Source organism: Gallinula chloropus, assembly GCF_964237585.1.
Source record: "Gallinula chloropus genome assembly, chromosome: 24".
NCBI classification, from domain to species: Eukaryota; Metazoa; Chordata; class Aves; order Gruiformes; family Rallidae; genus Gallinula; species Gallinula chloropus.
In genome coordinates, this window is record NC_140109.1 from 175,974 (window position 1) to 196,106 (window position 20,133).

At 62.2% G+C, this 20,133-nt stretch overlaps 1 protein-coding gene across 1 annotated transcript in view; it reads right to left on the reverse strand.

Annotated features, from left to right (window-relative positions):
* BCL9L (BCL9 like) overlaps positions 1–14,366 on the reverse strand; it is a 41,230-nt gene extending 26,864 nt beyond the window's left edge. Inside the window, exon 1 of the mRNA XM_084275064.1 lies at positions 14,333–14,366. The gene's annotated coding sequence lies outside the window, so the exon portion shown is untranslated. The remainder of the gene's footprint in view (positions 1–14,332) is intronic.
* Positions 14,367–20,133: the final 5,767 nt, after the last annotated feature.

Sequence of the window (20,133 nt, forward strand, 5' to 3'; positions counted from 1 at the left end):
GATGAGGCGTCCTCCCCGGCAGCACCTTGCCAACTCTCTGAGGGTTTGGGAAAGGGGTGCAAATGTGCACCCCCCAGGCATGGGGAGCAGGTTCGGGACACACGCACGCACACACGCTGTGGAGAGGCACCCACAGAGCCTGCTGCCACCAGCACCGGTTGGCACAGAAAGCCAGCGGACAGCTGTCAAGCTGGACGGGCCCCACAGCGAGACGCAGCGCTTGCAGTCCGGCGAGGCTCGAGCTCCCACCAACTTTCAGCCCAGGATGGGGAACAAGCCAGCATCACGCCCCTGACAGAAGTGGGGAGCAGCGGGGCTGAGGGGGGCAGGGGTGAGGAGCGGCGGGTAGAGGTTTGCAGAGGAGCTAAAAGGGGAGATTTAGTAACTGTCGGAAAAAAATGGCTGCTTTATTGCAGGCAGCTTGTAAACCCTGGAGCCTGAAGGTCTGGGAGTAATTTCTCCCTCCCACGTGCTGGGCTCGGTTTGTACTGGGGGTCAGAGGGCAGTGCTTTTCCAAAGCATTCTGGGAAAGGCGCCAACTGGAGCAAGCTGCTAAACACCGCTCTGGAGCCGCACAGCCCTGGCTGGAGAGCCAGCGTTAACCCTTTGCGTGGAGACCATCCTCCCCCCACTCTGCCTCTCCCTGCTCCGTCTTCTGCAGAATGGGAAGAGACAGGTGAGGAAGATGGTTGCTGCGGGTTTCACCAGGGTACCTGGACCGTGCTGCCTGCGTGCAAGTTCAGAGGGCTTCCCAGCTCACCGAGTCCTGCCACTGGGCTCACCCGGGGACTCAGACTCCTGGCAGGGGAAAACAAGAGCCTGGTGGAGTGGGAGCCTGCGGTACAGCCCTGCAGTAGCCTTGGCATGGAACACACTACTGCAGGAGAGCCAGGTACCGGTCTCCTTGAGCTCATAGCCAGTCCCTACGGCCAAGATGCCACAGCCACACCAAGGAGCCTGCGGCCACAAAGCTGTGACCAGGGGCATGTGCTCCAGGACAGCACCGAGAGAGAATGCACTCCTGCGGGCAGGGTACCACCAGACTCCCCAGCACCCCTTCCCCTCTCGGGGTGGGGGGGAAGACGTTCTTCCCCAGAAACCTCCTGGGCTCTGCCGGTCCCTCTGCTTCCACCCATGAATGCTGTCTTCCCCAGGGTAACGCTGTGCCCCGTCACCAAGCTCCAGGGGGAAGGCAGCAACCAGCATCCATGTGGCACCTTCTGTTCAAGTCTTCCCTGGTGATGCTCCCCCTCCCCGGGGAGGCTTTAAAGTCCGCCTGCCTGGGCTGCCATATCTCCTCAGCCACCTCCACCAGGGCTCTGTGCTGCGGTCCAGCTGCCCAGGGTGGTGTGGGGTGGTATGGGGGGGACGCATGGCTTTGCTGTCTCACCCCTGCAACCAGAGCGGCTCTGGTTCACCTGTGCAGGCGAGAGTGTGGCTTCCTGCAGCATTTCAGCTTCCTCTCGCGGGGACGTGTGCGAGCGTTTCTGGCCTGCAGCCCAGCCCCGCTGCCCCCACCCCACCAAGTATCCGCCAGCACACAAAGAGGAAGGGAGCTGGGTTCTGTTTCTCAGCGGCATCTCTCATCTTCCTCTCAGGCGCACGCCCCATCTTTCCCTCGCTTCATCTCCGTGCTCAGCACCGCGCTGACGAGGAGGAGGGGCCTGTGGTTACTGCCCAGGCAAACAGGAGACCCAAGTGCTCGACTGGGGTCTAGCTGACAGATCCATTGCTCAAAGCTCTCTCCCTTCCCCTGTGCGGCACCAGTCCCGGTCACCACAAAAACGCACCGAGGTCCTTCATGGGTGACGCCACAGAGCCTTGGTCCTGCTCGCCACATGGGCCCCCAGTCTCCCTGCTTGCCACTGGCCAGACGCCCTGCTCCAGCCTGGCCCCACAGCTCCTGTCCCCTGTGTCACCTCACAGGCACCCAGACAACTTTGCTGGCCCCTCCGGCAGCACTCGTCCGGCTCTCCCACTGCTCCGACACCTGGCACAGGCACGGACCACGGCCTTACTAACCAAAGAGGGGGGCTGGAGCCCAAGCGCGTGCCCAGCAATGCTCCCACAAAACACCACGGACAGAACGGGGTCTGGCTGCACCTCGGCACCCCCTGCACCATAAAGAGGGTCATGGTGAAGACGTGATGATCCCTCTCCCTCCAAACACAGACGTGTGCCTTCCTGCCTAAAATCCCCTTGAATCAGGCTCACATCTTTCTGATCCAGGCACAACTTCCCCACCGGCTTCATTTATCCCACCTTCCCAAGCTGTGTTTTCACAGCCCACCTGCAACCCCTCCAGCTCCTTCTTCCAAACCTGCCCTTACAATCTGAGCTGCTGAATCCTCTTTCATCTTCTCCCATCTCCTCTGAGGAACACGCATACCTCAGCCCTCCTCCTGGGCTTGTCCCGAGATCACAGCCCTGCGTTGCCTCCACGCTCCCACCTCCCACTTTTTCCAGTTGCAGGAGAAAGGAGTTTGCTACATGCACCCCGCACCCTCTTCATTAGTTCAACCCTTCCGCTCCATCCCTCCCAGCTCCTCCGCTCTCACCTCCAGAGAAGCCCCATCCCTGGCCAGAAGCACTCCTGGTACAGCTGGGGGCATCACTGTCCTGTCCAGGAGAGCCGGCTCAGTTTGGGATAAAGATCTCCAACACCTCCTCTCAGGTACCACAACCTTTTCTGGCGTCGAACACACGTGCCCACAATTGGGAACCCGGTGCAGTGGTGCTGAGAGGCTGAAGCTGCAGGAACGCTGCTTTGGCTGGGTGCTGCTGGCTCAGCAGGGCCACCAAGCCCCTGGGGGGTCACTTTTGGGAGACAAAGCTCCACAGCCACTACCCCCAAGGAGAGGATCGCCTCGGAGGAAAGAAAGAAACCTCCCTTCTTCCCCCCCGAAAGGGGCGAGGGGAATACTCGGGATAGCAAGCTCTGTCCATCACCCCGCAGCTGCGCAGGACAGAGCCGTGCCCGGCATCGGCCCAAAGCGTCCAGCTCTGGCACCGGTGCTGTGGCTCCCAGCTGACCTTGCCGTGTCTGCTCCAAACAACCTCCAAGCTTTTCGCCCCAGAGTCTGTGCACGGGCTGGGGAGAATCCGAGCATGGGATCACTGATCACAGGCTCACAGGCACGCATCACCTTTAATAAACCTTTTCCCCCCTCCATCAGGCATCCTGATTTTTTTCTTATTTGTATTTCTTCTCCCCCCGCCCCCTCCCAGCAACGGTCTTGTGAGACGGAAGACTGCTTGGAGCCGAGCCAGCCCCCCGGGGGGGGAACCACCACCATTTCAAGGTCCTGCGAAGGAGCCTGTAAGAGCAGAAGGGAGCTTCGGTCGGGCGCGCAGGGGGGTGATGCGAAGCGCAGGCTGTTCGCTGGGAAAGCGGCTGCTGCTTGCCAGGAGGAGGCGGGGGGAGGAGGCAGCAGATGTCCGCAGACAGCATTTGCCGAAAGCCTGCAGCGCTCTAGCCCAGCGAGGGGAGGAAGGCGGCAGCGGTGGCTGGTGCCGCCGCTGCTACATTGTAATTGAACAGGACAAACACAACAGAGTCTGCCGAGAGAGCTCTCAGGCTGCCTTTCCCTCCCATAACCTGCTACTCTGGCAATGGGAAGCGGGCATCCCGCATCCCCCGCTGGGGCTCAAAGACAGGACCTCAGGATGAGCATTGAGACACCTCTGGAAAAAGCCCCACCAGGCAAAACCGGCAAAGCAGCGGTGGCTGCGAGCACCGGCACAGCCGGCACACCGGGGCTGAGCCTGGTGACGGGGACATGGGTGAAGGCAGCTCGCTGCCCCCTTTATTCCGGGCACGTGCCACAGCCTGGCAACCAACAGACACAGCCTGGGCAAGTGCCTGAGGATGGAGGGGCAGCAGATTCCCCGCAGAAAGAGAGCCTGGGAGCTCTGGCTGCAGCCTCTGGGAGCTTTGGGCATTGGAGCCAAAAGGGGAAACCACCACTACCAGCACCATCACCAAAGTGGGGGTCCATGTTTCTCCCCCAGCCCCAGTCTGGCAAGCAGAGGACACGGAACAGAGCCACGGGCGCTGTGGTGGGGGAGCTGGCGAGCCCCAGCCCGGCTGCACTGCTTTTGGTGCTGGCATGGCTCCGAGGCAGCCCACGTGCTTCTCGTTTCCTGCCACCGGGCAGGGGAGGTTGGCTTCCTCCCCACCCTGCGGCAGCGAGGCCGAACAGGGGAGCTCTGCGCCCAGCACCTACCCCAAAACCACCTTTCTCTCCTCCACCACACTGGGACATGACAAGGCGCATGGCGATGGGGAGCCACCCACCCTCACTCTGCCCATCCACAGGCCAGGGTCTGCCACAGCTTTTCCCTGCCACTCCCTCCCTGCCTGGCCTGTTCAGAGGCACCGTGACATCCCCCAAAAAACTGGCACTCACCCGTTTCCAGTGGAAAGGAACTGATTTCAGCCCAAGGGGTCTCTAGCTCATTAAGACATACCACCCTCAAGCTTGTTGTTCAGATCAAATCAAACAGCTCCCGGGCTCCTCCTACACCAGACCGAGATGTGGTCTGACACTTGGGTCCACTTGAGTCCTCTTAAAATAAAAGTTAATTGATATGCAAATCAGGTGAGGCGTTAGACCAGCCTACCTGCCCAGGGCGACGCACAGGCTCCCCGCACGGTTCACACTACACCCCCCAACTCCCCCAGCACCCCTCCTCCTTCCCTAGCCCAGGCTCCACCAATCACCCAGGGCTCCCCAGTGCAGGAGGGCACCCTGTGGATGCACGCCTGTGAACCTGGGCGGCACATGTTCTTCTCAAGCCAGGTCCCAATTCCGCCTCATCCCCTCCATCCATCAGAACACCACGTCTGGCAGGAGCGCTGCTGGGCTCTCAGCTCCGGCTCAGCCGCCCAGGTCTTGAGTCTGCTGAGCAGGACAACAGAGCTGCTCTGGCCACACCAATGTCTATGCCTAGCGAGGAGGCAAGGAGGAAGAGCGAGCCTGACCTCTCCCAGTGCATTCACTACCCAGAACCTTCTGTCCGTTTAAAAGAAGAGATCAACTCCTCGCATGCTCCCCTCAACGGTGCTGCAAACGGCCACAAACAACACCACGCACTGAACACCGCAACAGCGGCCACCCGACACGCTCAGGATTGGGTCTCAGAGAAGCAGTGACCCCAAAACATGCCACCAGTCTCGGACGTGCTCACCTCTCCCCTGTCTCCTCTCCCAGCGACGCAGACATCAACCCCATCCACCCTTCTCCTGCAATCTTGTTTCAACCCGAGCGGCTGGGCAAAGCGATTAACCTCTCCATCTGGTTGCTGCGAGGTGAGTGCAAAGCTTGGCATCGCCCAGACAGGGATCAGCAGCCCCAAGGGACACGTCAACGTTGCCCCTTACCCCTTGGAAGGGCTCAGAGCATCGGCGCTGCCAGCATCACAGCCCGAGAGCTAGGAAATCCTGGGGCAGCTTTAGGTTTAAGCTACCCATTGTGGACCTCTGAGGGCCCGCAGCCTTCAAGTTCTTGAGTAAGGTGGCCCATTCCTTGTGCCGGCACCAGCAAAAATGCCCTTAAAATATAAACAAGGGGGGGTGAGAAACTTTCACTGAGCGAAAGCAGGGCTGGTGGGTTTTGGGAGGGTTTGGGGGTCAACTGCGTTTTGGTTTAGGGCCTCAAAGCACAGATTCAAACCCTGAACACCGCTATGCCTTCTGCTTTGGTTTCTGAAAGAGCGTTTTGGAAGAGCGGGGAACGAAACTTGGGCGGCTCTCGATCCCAGGCCAGCGAGCCAGGCACGGGGAGCACCGAGCCACCGGCTCGCAGAGACATTTTTGGAAGGAAAGGTGGGACTAACTGAAGTACAGCCCCTGTCCCCACACTTACCTGGCTCTTTGTTTGTTGTCTTCACCATGAGAAAGTGGTGCAAGACAGCAAACAGGGGCTTTGGCTGCGTCTCTTGCAGCACCCAGCTCACATGAAATGGGATTCCCTGCTGACAGTGAGGAAGCTCAACAAAGAGTACGGGAAAAAAGCATCCTCTTCAGCCCTTCTAACCCAGACATGTGTCACCAAAGTAAGCAGTGGCAACAGAAAGGTGTTTAACCAGCTTCTGAATCCTCATCCCGCGCATTCCCAGTGCCGAGAAGGAGCTGGGACAGAGCACCTTGGCTTGCTGTGAAGCCACGAGGGGCGAAGGCGCTCGGGCTCCACTGTCAAACACCATCTCGGCTGCTGCCCATGAGCCCCGGGGAGAGGGACATGGAAAGGAAAGGGGATGGATGGCTCATTTCCCAGGTGGAAGTGGGGCCGCAGCCCTGGGAGGTGCTTTCTCCTGCCCGACACAGCAGGAGAGGAGCGATGGGGGTGAAAAAAAGGAAAAAATAAAGGGAGAGGAGGGTACAGTTCTGGTGCCCACACCGCGTTTCAGGCTGCCAGGCCTGCCCGGGCTGCCAAATCAAATAGCCATCTGGCACCGTGCTCCTGACAGGCATAACAGGCAAAGGCCTCAGAGCAAGGACCCACGCAGGGCTCCTTCCACCCAGGGCCATCGCTGCCCATGCCAGACATTCATCCACCACGACTGGCAGCAGCTGATGCCTACGGATGGCACAGAAGCCTCCATCCCTCCCCAGCCTGACGCAGTTTTACCGGCTCCATCTCGCCCCATCCAAGACGCCCTTTGGAAACACCACTGGAAAGGGATCTGGGATGCCAGCGAGGACAGACGAGGGGCAGCCCACACCCACAGCTCCTCTCCAACACCGCTCTGCTGCAGGGAACCAGATGAACCAAGGGCAGACCTTGGGCACCTCACTGTGAGGGGAGGGGGCAGCTTATCCAAAACCAGGGGAGGCTTCTGGCCCAGTGCTGCCTAACCAAGGGAAGGCAGGCAAATAAATCACAGCCAAAGGGGCAAACTGCACATTTCTGTCCCTCTCAAGTCAAACCTTGTGCTGGTAGCACCTCTATTCCTACATCATAGAATCCCAGACTGGTCTGGGTTGGAAGGGACCCCAAGGATCACAGAGCTCCAACCCCCTGCCATAGGCAGGGCCACCAACCTCCAGCCCTGGAGCTACACAAGGTTGCCCAGGGCCCCATCCAACCTGGCCTTGAACACCCCCAGGGATGGGGCAAACATCCCCACGCCCACTGGCATCCTGCTGACCCCCTGGGACAGGGGAGACCACCAGCCTGGCATCTGATGGGGGTCCTTCCCGCAAGCCTCCAGGAGCCTCCACCGGTGACTGTGGCATAAATAAACCCACCGCCCTTCAGAAAAAGCACAATCAGCACGGATCAAACGGCAGGTAGCTACACTGGGAGGGAAGATGCAGACCACCACCACCCACCACCTTGTGGAAGAGGAGCTCTGTGCCCACCACACACCCCGCGGGTCTCGCTCCCACCGTGCTCCGGCACGGAGCCCACTCGCCCTGACCCTGGAAAGCGTTATCTACGTCGTGGTATCACGAGCTCCATCCTGCCCTCTCCTTTTTTCCCCGAGCCCATCTCGCCTCGTCTCAACCGGGACCCCCTCATAAAAGTAAGAAGAGACAGGCCTTTCCTGGCATTTCCTTTTTCTGAAAAGGCTGTAAAATTTTCCAAGCGGAGCCAGAGCCAGAGCAAAGTTTGTCAGGAGCTCAGCTCATTAGGCGGCTGCTCAAGGAGCCCCGCGGGAGGCGCGGGGCTGCATAATTTGAAACAGCTTGGACCCTGGAAAAGAAAAATAGAAACCAGGCCGCGAGAGTGAGGAGGAAGGGGGGGGGGCAGCTCCAGCTCTGGCGTAACCCCTGCTCCAGGAGCGCCCCGTCTGTGGGGCTCGAGAGCGGCCTCGGCCCCGGCTGAGGTGCTGCGGCCAGCCCGAGCAGAGTTGGCACTAGGCAGAGGAAATTCCAAGCCTGTTGCTTCTGGCAGCCGCACCAAGCCCTGGCTAGGACCTCGGCAACCTGGAAACCGGCTACTCAGCAATTTTCTTGCCATCCAGAGGGCTTGTTCTGAACCACAGTTTCACTTCCCCCCTCCATTCCTCCCCCCCGCCTCCCCTGTGTCGCAGCCCAAGAAGGCAGGGAACACCAGAGACAAAAAGAGGCTTGCTCAAAAAGCTGTCGTGACTGAGGCGGCATCCCTCACGTCCCTAGAAAACTGCTCCATGCTCCCGGGCGGCAGCCCAGTCGTCATGTCGTGTGTGTCATCATCTTCCCCCCCCTACTCTCTCTGCCCACCACCGCTGCATCTGGGGGCGGGCAGAGCAGAGGAAACTTGCTGGGACCAGCCCTAGGTCTCCCCCAGTTCCTTTTGCTCAGTGCCAGAGAAAAGTTCAAGCGAGGCTGCGCGGCGGCAGGACACAGGCAGCTTTCAGCCCAGCCTAACCACCGTGCTCAGGGCTCGCCTGTGGCCGGACCCGCTCTGTTCAGGCCCTGGCTGGCCCAATCCTTTGCCACAGACCAACACTGGAACCAATCCCACCAAGAAAGCGGTGAAAGCTCCAGCACCCATGGGGGTTGCCACAACCTCAGTTGGGAAGAGTCACCCAGGGACGCAGCCCTGGCTGCACTTCGGAGCTCTCCACCTGGCTCCTCAGGACCCTCGCAACCACCCTGCCATAAGACATCATCTCCTCTCCTGACTGCACCCTCCTGCTGTGCCTTTTCCGGGATGCCAAGAGCCCAGCGTTTGCAGGACAACAGCACCAAGCAGCAGCCATCACGCACCCCCCCTCTCCGTTCCCGTTCGCAGGGCAGCGCGGGAGCCCCTCGCTGTTCGGCAAAAGGGGACAGTAGGCTCACTGGGGGAAGCAGACACCCAGCACAGTCTGCAACTTCTGCTGGGACCTCACCCACTGCACCTTCCACACTCGCGGTTTCCTCCGCTTGGCAAATCCTGGGGACTGGAAAGCTCATGGAGCATCGAGGATGCTTCCCGAGAGAGAAGCTCCTGACCTCCAGCTTCTCAGAGGACCAGAAAAGTCCCCTTGATGCCTGGACTCAAATAGGAGGCCAAGACCCAAAGCAGTAGCTGTGCAGGAAGTGGAGCGATGAGCAGGAATTGGGAATCCTGGCTTACTCTCCCTAGCTCTGCCCCATATTCCCTTCCGGTCTTTGGTTTAGTCATTTCCTTTCACTTTTCCTCCCAGTCTCTACTTCAGAGGTGGGGAAAACAAGCAAACAAAAACCAACCTGACCCAAACCACCCAAGCCCTCACTGCTGCAGAGTGCTTGAAACCTCCCCATGATGGTGCAGAACGTCGGCAGAGGCTGTAAGACACCTGGACTCTGGCAGAGCCTGGCGTTTCCTGCACTTAACGTTTTTCAGAAGCACAGAGTACGTGAACAGATGGTGCCGCTGAGCACCTCCTACACCAGGCCATATCCTGGCCTGTTCCCTTCTTCCTTGGCCGAGCAAGGAGAAGGAAAGCCGGTCAGTCGAGCGGTGCCAGAGAGCGCGCCCAGCTTTGCTCGGGCAAGGAGCAGCACGGATGGGGAGATCCAGCAGTGGGAGAGGCTGGGTGAAAAAGGGGAAAACAAGCGAGGAAAAAGAAAAGAAAAAGCAAAACCCCCAAAAAACCCACAAGTAAAATTGCAAAACAAACCCACCCCCATCAGCAGCTTGAGGAGGCAGGATGGAGCTGAGGCACCCGAGGGGCGCAGCCCTCCCACTCCCGGGCAGATCTGTCCTGCAGTCTCCCACACGCTCCGGGGAAGAGGGAAGACCAGTAGGCAAGAGGCAGGAAACAAGGAGGGCTCTGTGGCTTTTGCACAGCATTTTGGGCCATCTCTCACACAGGAGGAGCTCTGCGTGGCTTTTCCAAGTCTCGCCCTCCCTGGCACAGACTGTAACAAGCCTGGCTCCCGGCCCAGGGACTCGGCTCCAGCGGAGCGGAGCTCCTCACCAAACAGGGTGACGCCCCACCTCCAGGCACGGCGCACGGCCTGGTCTCAAAGCCACCATGGAGGCTATTAGCCCAGCACCAGAAGCAGCTCCCCATCATCGCCATCATCCCCCCACCCTTGCTTGGATTCAAGGCATCTTGAGCCGCAGCTGAAAACAACTGAGGCCCAAACCCAGCTCCTGCTCTTAGGACACAAAAGGCAGCAACAACATGGCATTTCCTCCAGCAGCTCTGGACGAAGCTGGCGGTGGTCTCCCAAAGATGCCCAAACACGGCTAGCACATTCCTCTGCCTACAGCTGCCGGGAAGGATGCGCTGGGACAAGATGCTGGAGGGACAGGGGGGAAGAGCCTTTGCTTTGCCTCGTGGAGGGTCCGGAAAGGCCCAGTGATCCGGCAAGGACACCAGGTAACAGGGGAGCCGCTTGCAATCATACACCAGTAGCTGAAGAACCGTCCTGTCACTCTGGAAAAAAGGCCAAACTAGTGGGAAGCGAGCCTCGGTGAGAGCGGAACCAGCTTCCCACCCATCGCTCCAGGGTGCCACGGCCCATCATCCTCACACTGCTTCCTCCAGCGGAGGGTTGCAGTCGGCACAGAGGTAACCTTGCCCGTGGAAGAGTGGGGTGCTCCTCCGACATCCCGTCCCGCGCCCTGGGAGAGGGGCAACGGGAGCTGAGAAGAGAGGTCTGAGGCCAAGCAAGCCGTGATTCAGAGCCAGGGGCAGGGAACGCTGGCGCAGCAACATGCATGTTCCCTGGCTCCCACTGAGTGCGGCCCTGGGGCGGTGGCGAGCACCATAGTGAACCAGCCCCAGTTAGAACAGAACCCATCGCCCTCTCCACCTCCGAGTTTCCAAGAAAACTGGGTGGGGAGGAAGCCGACCCAGCGCCCCATTGCAGGGAGGGCCCAGTGCCAAGCAGATGACCTGGAATAGGCACAGCGGAAGGAGAAAGGGTGCCTCTCACCCACGCCACGTGGTTTGGCTGGGCCTGCCTCCTGGGGAGAGGCCAAGGAAGGGCAAAATACAGCAACAGAAACCATCCCCGCTAACCTCCAGCAAACAACAGTTCCCTGGGCACCTTCCATACGGGGCAGCACTGGCCAGAGGGAGCAGAGCCGGAAGGAACAAAGACTGACCTGCTGGAAGGCAACAAGCAGCTTCGAAACACAAGTTGGGAACCTCACCTTGACCATCCTCACGGAGCTGCTGGAGATGCACTACCAAGAGAGAGGCCCCTTGCTCCGCCATGGCAAGGGGAGTGTTTTCCCTGCAGCCCCCAGCACCACAAGAAACCTCGCAGGGCAGTTTTAGTCTCATGGAGATCAACCATGTACATACAGACAGCCCCCCAAAAGCCCCCAGAAACACATGCCAGATCACCAGAAGACACGTTTGCTGGGCAACATCTTCCTGGGAGGAAGGGAAAGCTGCACAACACCAAGTCCCGACCCACGTTAGGATTTTATTTCTCTCTTTGATTTGCCAGAAGAGTCGTGCTGGCAACGCTCCTCGTGCTCCACTCATGTGGCTTAAGGGGATGCTGGCAAAATACTGCTGCGTCGCATCGCCACGCTACCTCCAGCCAGCCTACCTGTGCATCCACGCAGCGTGCTGCCTGTTAAAAACTCCAACTAGAAGTTAAAAAAATAAACACTTTCTTCTTTTAAAGAAACAGAGGTAGCTGCAAAGGTAGCATAACAACTCTCCTGTGCTTCCCCTCATCCCGGGCCCTGGCATGACGCTGGGTCTCGGCCAAAAGAGCGACAGCACAAGGGAAACACCATTTGCAGGGCAAGCTCTGGGCTTCTGCTCAGCTACAGGAGGTCAGCGCTGAACAAGAAGCTGTACCAACAAGAGAGGGGATGTGGAAAACAAGCCCAGGACCCATCTTTTCCTCAGGACTGCAACTGACTAAAGACAAGCCAGGCAAGCTGCAAAGCACAACACCTGAGAGTGGCAAGGAACAGCGACCACCAGCTGGGACAGAGCCGATGCTCCCTGCGGAGGGAACCAAGAGCCTCCTCTCTAGCTGCCGCACCCCTTTCACACACAGCAAGCTGGGAGGGCGAGTGCTCACAGGTTTCAGCAGGAAAGAACAGCAGCAGGGAGAAGGAAACTCAAAGTTGTGTCATCGTCCTCATCCCTCCCCCCCCCACCCCTAAAACCAACTGCAGAGGACACAATGCCAGCTGGGCCGACGACTCAATAGAAAACGACCTAAGGGACACCTGAGGGACCAGCACAAGCCAGGTCCGCGGCCCGACAGAGCTGCTGCAGCGCAAGACCGGCACATCCTCGGAAGCCACCCCGGAGCAGCAGAGCCAAGCGAGCTCAGGGCTTCCAGCTTTGCAATGGCCACGGGCACCTCACGCAGTGGTCTGTCTGTCCCCCTTAACCTGTCACACAAGCGGCCAGAGAGCCACCTTCTAACAGCGAGAGGAGGCTTTAAAGTACAAAACACAACCCGCTTCACTTTCTCAAACTGAGCAACAACTGCGGTTTCAAGTTTCTGAGTAAGCTTTCCTCTAGCTGATGTCTCTCTTCTTTTTTTTCCAGTGGTGTGGGGGGGGTGTCTGGAAAGAAGAAAGGGACTTCTGGGGCAGGGAGACATAGTAACACCCACAACGCTGCGTCACAGCAAACACTGACCACCACCAAACCAATTTTCCTGGTAACAAAAGCAGTGGTCAGGGTGGTGGGGAGGCACCAGTAAACACCGAGTGGCAAAAAACACATGTTAAAAATCACAGGTGAGGAGGTTCTACAGCATTCAGGGTTCTGGATGCGCTGGAAGCTCCCGATGGAGCCGGCAGTTACCGTAGAGGCATCACGCTGACACGCACATCTTTCCACGGAGGAGAAAGAGGAGCAGGCGACGACGTCACCCCGGTGAATTCTGCACTAGCACCAGCCTCAGGCACGTTATCACGTACCCACGCAGGGCACGGCAGCGGCCAGCGCTGTCGCGGGGCACCGGAGCCAAAGGAGGTCTCGCTTCAGCACTGACACACCGGGCTCGCCACACGACCCTTGGGCAAATCACTTCCTCCATGACTCACTTTCCTTATCCCTCCCACCGCCCAAGCAGCAAAACAAGGCGCACGCACATCCCGTCGCAGAGACCCAGGCGGGTGGAAGGAGCTGCACGTCGTGACTTCGGGCGGGATAACGAGCGGGTAGCCACGTCCGCAGCACAGCTCCCCGGCCTTAAGCCTCCCAGAGCACCGCTCGCGCAGGGATGCTCCCGCAGCCAAAGGTTGCTCTCCGAGCCCACGCCATCGACAGCCCTTTGCCTCGTGCGGCCGGGGTGCAACACCGCAGCCCCCGATGACCCTGTCAAACGGCGCTCCCCCCCAGGGCGCACGGACGCGGCGCACGCAACGGCACGACAGCCTGCCCTGTCATGTAGCATTACTTATGCATTCAGATATGCATCCTTCTCACATTTCCACTCCAGCAAGTGGTTGCTAGCACAGCGCGGGGCTGGGACAAGTTCACCACCTGCTGAAGACACGTCCCCGATGCGACGTGGGGAAGGTTCGGTTACATCGGTTCCTCCCCGCGCACGAGGAAAGCGCGGAACCTATGTGTGTTTTAACACACACCCCCCACACACACATTTTTGCCTTCCAAGCCGACCTCAACGCCCAGGACACCAGAAAAAATAAGATGGGAGCAGCCGTTCCCCCACGGGCCAGCCCGGATCGAGAGGTCCCGGTTCTGACCCTCACCGGGGCATCCACGGCACCGATACCATCTCGTGGAATTCCGGGCGGCAGGGGCAAAGCCGGGGGCAACACAAGTAAGTTCTTTGCTCCCGGAGCCCAACCCCGGCTTGGCCGTGCTCCTCGGTCCCCAAGGAACCACCGACCCACCAGGTTGCGAGGGCCCAGGGGGGAGAACGGGAAGGGTCAGGTGGGACCGGGTGATGGGGTCGACGTGCCCGAGGACTGCTCCCGCTCACAGAGGACTACCCCGGCCCGAGGGCGGGCTGGAGCGGCGGAACCGGAGGCACAGACCCGCGGGGGAGGCTGAGGGGTGGGAGAAAGGTGGGAAAGGGAAGGGAAAAGTGTTGGGGAGGGGTTGGGGGGGGGGGGAGTGCAGCGCCGTCTCCCCGCCAAGTTCTGGCCTCCCCCACCCCGCGAACCGCGCCGCCGCCGCCCCCTGGGAGCTGTAGTACGACGGCGGCTCGCCGCTGCCCGGGGCGGGCTGGCAGCTCGGCTCCCGGCGGCCCCCCGCGCAATGGGATGCGCCCGGATGACAGCCCCGAGGCGGGCCAGGCCGCCTCCGGCTGCGGGGAACACACACCCCTCCCCCCGGAGCCGCGGAGCCTCGGTGCACACACACCCCGCCACCACCACCACCCTCAGCACCCGTCCGTTCCCACACCCCCATCGCCCTCCCGGGGCGGAACAATGGGGCGGCGGCCGGCCGGGCCCCGCGGGGCACTCACCTCGGCGGCGGCGGCGGCGGGCGCGGCTCAGCGCAGGCCGGGCGATCCCGCCGGGGCGGCGCGGCGTGGCTCCGCAGCGTGCTGAAGGCCGGCCGGCGGCTCGGAGCCGGCGGCGAGGGCCGCGCTCATGGCTCGGCCGCCCGCCGCGGGGCGCGGGGCCGCCCCCCGCCCCTCCGCGCCGCTCCTTCCGCCGGCGGCGGCGGCGGCGGCGGCGGCAGCAGCGGCGGCGGCTCCAGCCCGGGCCCGCCGGCAGGGGTGGGCGTCCGGCCGCGGCGGGCCCCGGCTGCCCGCCCGGCCCCGGACCCCGGGCGGCTTCCCCGCGCTGCGGCGGGATGCCGGGCGCGGGCGGCGGGCTGCGGAGCCGGCGGGCGCGGCGGCCCGGGCGCGGGCGGGGACGCCGTGGCGAGGGGCGAGGCGCTGCGTGCCGAGTGCTCCTTTCTCCGCCGGAGCCTGAATAATCATTTGGAGAAACAGGATCATTCACTTTCCTCCGAGCGCGGAGCCAGGCGCTGCCCTGTCAAAATAAAAGCCCCGCGCTGATTAACCGCTTCCTCGTCGCGGGCGGGAGCTCCGCCGGCCGCCCAGCGGCCTGCCGGGGACCAGCACCGCGCCGGGTACCGGGATGGGGTGGGGAGGAGAACGGCCCGCCGCCCGCACCGCCCGGAAACGGCGGTCCCGAGGGGACGCACCACCTCCCCGCCTGCGAGCGGGACGGGACGGGACGGGACGGGACGGGAGGTCTCGGCCGTCCCGCGCCGCACACGGAGGCAGCGCTGCCTCCCAGCCCTCCCCGCGGCAGCGCCGGGGGCTCTCTCCCGCCGAGAGCCTCTCCGCACGGCTCTGTGCCGCACCCCAAACAGCAGCCCGCCGGTCTCCAGCTCTGCCTCCGGATCCAGTTCTGGAGCCTCCGGTGCTGGGGAGCCACCCACCCCATCACCGCCCTCCCGCTGCCCCCCAGAGCCCCTGCACAACGGCCGGCCCCGGGAAGGGCTGTCGCCTTTACCAGACACGCTCACCACCGAGCAACAGTCTCTATCCGCCGCCACTAACCCCGGGGAGGTGTGTGTCGGGGGGGCAGGTTATAGAGAGGAGCAGGGAAGAGGCGGGCGAGACCCGGGGGGCAGAGGGGCAGGGAATGAGAGGCAGCTGGGGCTTGCGGAAGCTGGAAACAGCGTCCACCTCGACCACACCGGTGTGCTTGGGGGGCGGGCCGGCTGCCGCAGGATGCGGGATGCAGCTGAGAGGACCCAGCTGGCTGCCGGCTTCCCGCGCCTGCTCCCTCCCCCTGGCAGGCAGAGGGGAGCCGCACGAGCGCGGGCACCGCGCGCGCCCCCGCAGCGGGATAACCGAGCCAGCAGCATCCTCACCGGGATGTGTCACCTTCCCGTCTGCTGGGGGTGGGCCGGGAGGAGGGGGCTGCGGGCAGGGAGCCGCTTGGCAGCAGCTCCGAGCATTGCGGACATTAAAAAGGGGATCCAGGGACAAACCGAGCCGGCTCCGCCGAAACGACCGCAAAACCATCGCGAAGCCGTCCCCGCCCGAACGGCCGAACCGCCCCCCCCCCCCCCTTCCCCTCGCACCCCGAGCGCTCGCCCTCCCCCGGCTCGGGGCGGGGAAGCAGAGGCGGCGGGGCACGGCGGGACGGACGGACACGCCACCGCCAACAAGCCCCGGGGGGGTGAAGATGGCGGGGGGGGAGGGGGGGGGAGGGAGGGGGCCGCGGGCAGCGCGTGCGGCAGCGCCCCCTGCCGAGGCGCGTGGCGGAGCGCGGGCAGCCGCGGGGTCGGGTCCTGTCGTGCCCACCCCGCCCCGCCTCGGATGCCGGCGGCGCGGGCAGGGCCGGGCAGGGCCGGGCAGGGCCGGGCAGAGCTCAGCGACGGCCGCACAGAGACGCCTGAGGGCGGCGGGGGAAGGGATGGGGAGTTGGGGACGGGGCGCTGCTCCCCAGCCCAAGCAGAAAGGGTGGGCACAGGGTGTGGATGGCACCACCCAGCACGGGGTGGGGGGGCGGTGGGCTCCGCCAACACCAGTTCCCCCGGGAAAAGCAAGCCAAGGTTGGAGCTGACAGAAGGGCGGCGTGTGCATGTCCTGGGCTTTCCCCACGGTAGGGGCAGGGGGTCATTGGGGACCCCCCCTTGCCTGCAGCAGCCAGGCACCCCAACGTACCCCTGCCAGGGAAGAGGGGAGCAGTGAGTGCGTCTCTCTGCCTCTCCAGCGAGCTCCTCGTCAGCAAGCAGGGATGTATTTTCTCGCTTGCATCCTTCCCGGTAGCAGCACCGGGCTCACATCCCTGCAGATGGCATGGGCGCAGCGCCCAACCACCACTGTCTGGCATAACAACTGGGTGCCAGTGGCAAACCAGCCTCCCGTTCCCTCCGGCCACGTCTGGTGGTGGGAGGCGTGCAGAGCCACCTGTGTCCCCCCTCCCCAGGCCCTTGCAGCTGCATCTCCCTCCCGTTCCTTCCCTGCAGCCTCCTGGCCTTTCTACATCACAGCCCCTCTCATCTCTCCCAGCCTGTGCACATGAAAGTGGCAGAGCGAGACTGGGAAAGGTCAGCAGGAAGACCAGGCGCTGCCGGCTCAGTGCTGAGCCTCTGTCTTTAATTAACATCTGCTGGGCTAGCTGCCCTCCCTACACTTGACTCCGACTCCCAGCCTCCCGTTCCCTCCTCTGTCATTACGCCCACGCTAGGAGAGACAGGGAAAGGAGGAGACGGGGAACCAGAGTCCTCGGAACTACTCAAAGCTTCCCTCTGCCAGTGCCACTGCCAATGGACAGCGGCGTCTCATCCCAGAAGCACCTGCAATACCCTGCTTGAGATGCCCGGACTGGCCACCCTTCGCTTTCGCCCCTTTGGGCTGCAAAACGCAATCAAGAGTGTCCCTTCCGAACTAGTCGAGGGCTGAGAGAGCACCAGACACCTGCGACCGTGACTCCAGCCTTTTCTGGGAAGAACCGGGATAGAGGAGGGGCCTGTCACGTTCCTCTACCACCTCTGTGGGATGTGGAGGGTGCTGGGATACAGGGTCGGAAGGGTCAGCCTCAGCCCGCTGCACTTCTGCAGACAAAGATGCTTGAAGCACATGGATGTTGGGTCCCAAGCCACTTGTCTCCGAGGCTCCGGGACTCATTCATTCCCATCGCCTCTCCAGAACGGCAACCCAAAGGTCAGACCCTCATTACGCTGAAGTATACAATTAATGAGGTCCAATTAACTATGTTGGAATTAATGATGTGCCTCTCGGTGAGCCGGAGCCACCTCTCTGCCAAGCGCTTCCGCAGCAGCTCCCTCCAGCCCCGGACCGACCCACAGCAGACACGCCTTCCCTGGAGACAGGGCACGGATGGATCGGGATGAAGGAGACGCCTGTTTGGGGAGCAGCCCTCTGGTTCGCCAGTCCATGGAGGTACTGAGCAAGGAGCTGGAGGGCAGCTCTGGCCTTCAATCCGCAGACCTGGCACACCAACTCAGCCTGCGCTCCCCCAGAAAGTCTGAGTGTCCAGCGAGGAGACAGGAAAAGCACAGGTTACCACTGCAGGGGCAGGCTCCAGCCTAAAACGATGTCCTCTCAGCTGTCCCCAGGGTCCTTCCCACCTCGACATGGGTTTCTGGCCACAGTGCCCCCTTCTCCCCTCGGACACCGGCGTGGATCATACCCCACAGCCTCACCAGTCCCTGCCTGCACCTCCACCAGTCTCAATCCCACGTCTGTCTTGGTGGTACCACAAAGCCGTGGCTCAGGGGAAGGGGGAAAAAAGCCAAGCCAGGAGAGGCCCCAGGTCTGCACCTGGCCTGGCAGCCTGCTGGGGAAGAATGGACTCCCTCATTCCGTGCTCGCTGCAGTTTGTGCGGGGCGGCCGCCAGCAGCAGGCAGCGGCGAGGAGCCCGCGTGACCTCTGCACCCGTGCCGTTGGACAGACAGACCTGGGGGAACCAGGAGCGCCCAGCGCCTTTCAAACTGGGTCCCAGCCCATTTTGTCTGTGACGGCTTCTTAACCATCACATCTCCTGCAAACTGACACTGTTCACCCGCCACAGACAGGAAAAGCTCTAAGACAAGGCGTGGAGTGACGCAGCCGGCTGGCCAGCCACACTCTCCCACACAGCATCCTCAGGCTGGAGCTGAGCCCCATCCCCTCTCCATACACTGGGGTTTTCCTGTGCTGCAATCCCAAAGGCAAACACGCAGCCTGTGCTGGAGTACCAGAGGAGCTGGTCCGTGCTCCTCCCAAACGGAAACACGCTGCTGCAGCCACTGACACACCATCGCCTAGCAAAGACAACCTCATGGTGTGGTTCCAGGATTGCAAAGACACCGTGCCTCAGGATCCTGCACACCTCCCCATTCCTGCAACATCAGATGTGCCTGGGCATGACGTAGCTCTTCCAGCCTTCCTCCCTTCTTGCGCTCTGAACACTCGCCTCATCCTCCCGCCGCCTTGAATGCTCGCTGCAGGCACCCAGGGGAAGTCATCCCAGCTCCACCATACAAAATCCTGGCACCGCTGGAATTCTGCCATGGGAAAGTAGAGCATGAACTCCCACATCCATCAGAGCCTGGCCTCGGCCACCTGCCCTGGCTGCACCTGGGATGACGCCCTTTGCTTTGCCTGTCTCCGGTATGTCGCCTCGGCTACAGGCACACCGGGAGAAGGCCGATGTTCTCTGGAGCCGGGAGGGAGCTTCTGCGGCTGCTGCCCCAGGGCGATCCGGAGCCCGCCAAGCAGCCTGGGGAGACAGGCAGACCGACCTCCCCCATCGAGCTTTGCGGCCAGCAACGCCTGCAAGGGTTAACGCAGTTTAGCGAGGCCACCCTGGGCACTGCCGGGGCCTCCCACCGGCCGCGGGGCTCGGGCTGGCGGGGAGGCGGCGGGGAGGACTCTTATCCTGATAGGGCGGCTTCCCCCGAGTGCGGGTTTGGAAAAACTGAGCAGGCAGGGCTGGCTGGGATGGAGCAGAGCCGCGGTGACACAAAGCCAGCAGCTCCCTCGCCCAAGGGGGGTCCGGTGCGCTCGGTCCGGCACCCCTTGGTCCGGGGTGAGGGTGGGTGGGGGGGTGGGAACCCGGCGGCGGGGCCCGGGAGGAACGGGGTGCTTCCCCCCCCCCCCATCCCCACGGCATCCCGCTTTCCCTCGCCCCGCGGCATTCCCGGCTGGCGGCGCAAGGCAGCAGCAGGCCCGGTGCAGGGTACTGGGGGGGCTGCACTAGCTGGCTGCCGCGGGTGCCGGCAGGGACTGGTGCACTGGTGTCTGCCCCCTCCCCACATCCATCCGGAATGTGTGGCGCACGGGAGGAAGCGGGGGGGACATGCAGACACCGCGCACACGGGGGGGGGGGGGCAGACACGCTGTGCACATGGTGTGCAGCCGCCAGCAGCAGCCACAGAGCCCAGCGATGGGCACGGGCGCCCATGAGCGCGAGGCACACCGCACCGGGGTGGCGGCACGGAACGGACGACGAGACAGTCAAGGACGGTGCAGGAACAGCTCTCGCTGTCCCCGCTACCAAGGCGGAACCTCCGATTTGTTTCCTCCTGGAGGACTCCTGGGAGCTCGGTCGCCACAGAGACTCAAAAGACCAGCAGACAGTTTTCAGGGAGGTCGCCTGCCTGACATAAACTCGGTTTTATTCAACACCTCTATGAGTATTTTTGGGGGGAGGGGGTGTCACTGGAAATCACCGCTCCGTAATCGGGCTCATAATGGGAAAAGAGTTACCGAGCCGCTGCCACACACCCTCTGCCAGCACTGCAAGGACTTGTGTCGCCGGCAGCTGGGTCTGGCACTTGCTAACCCCTCT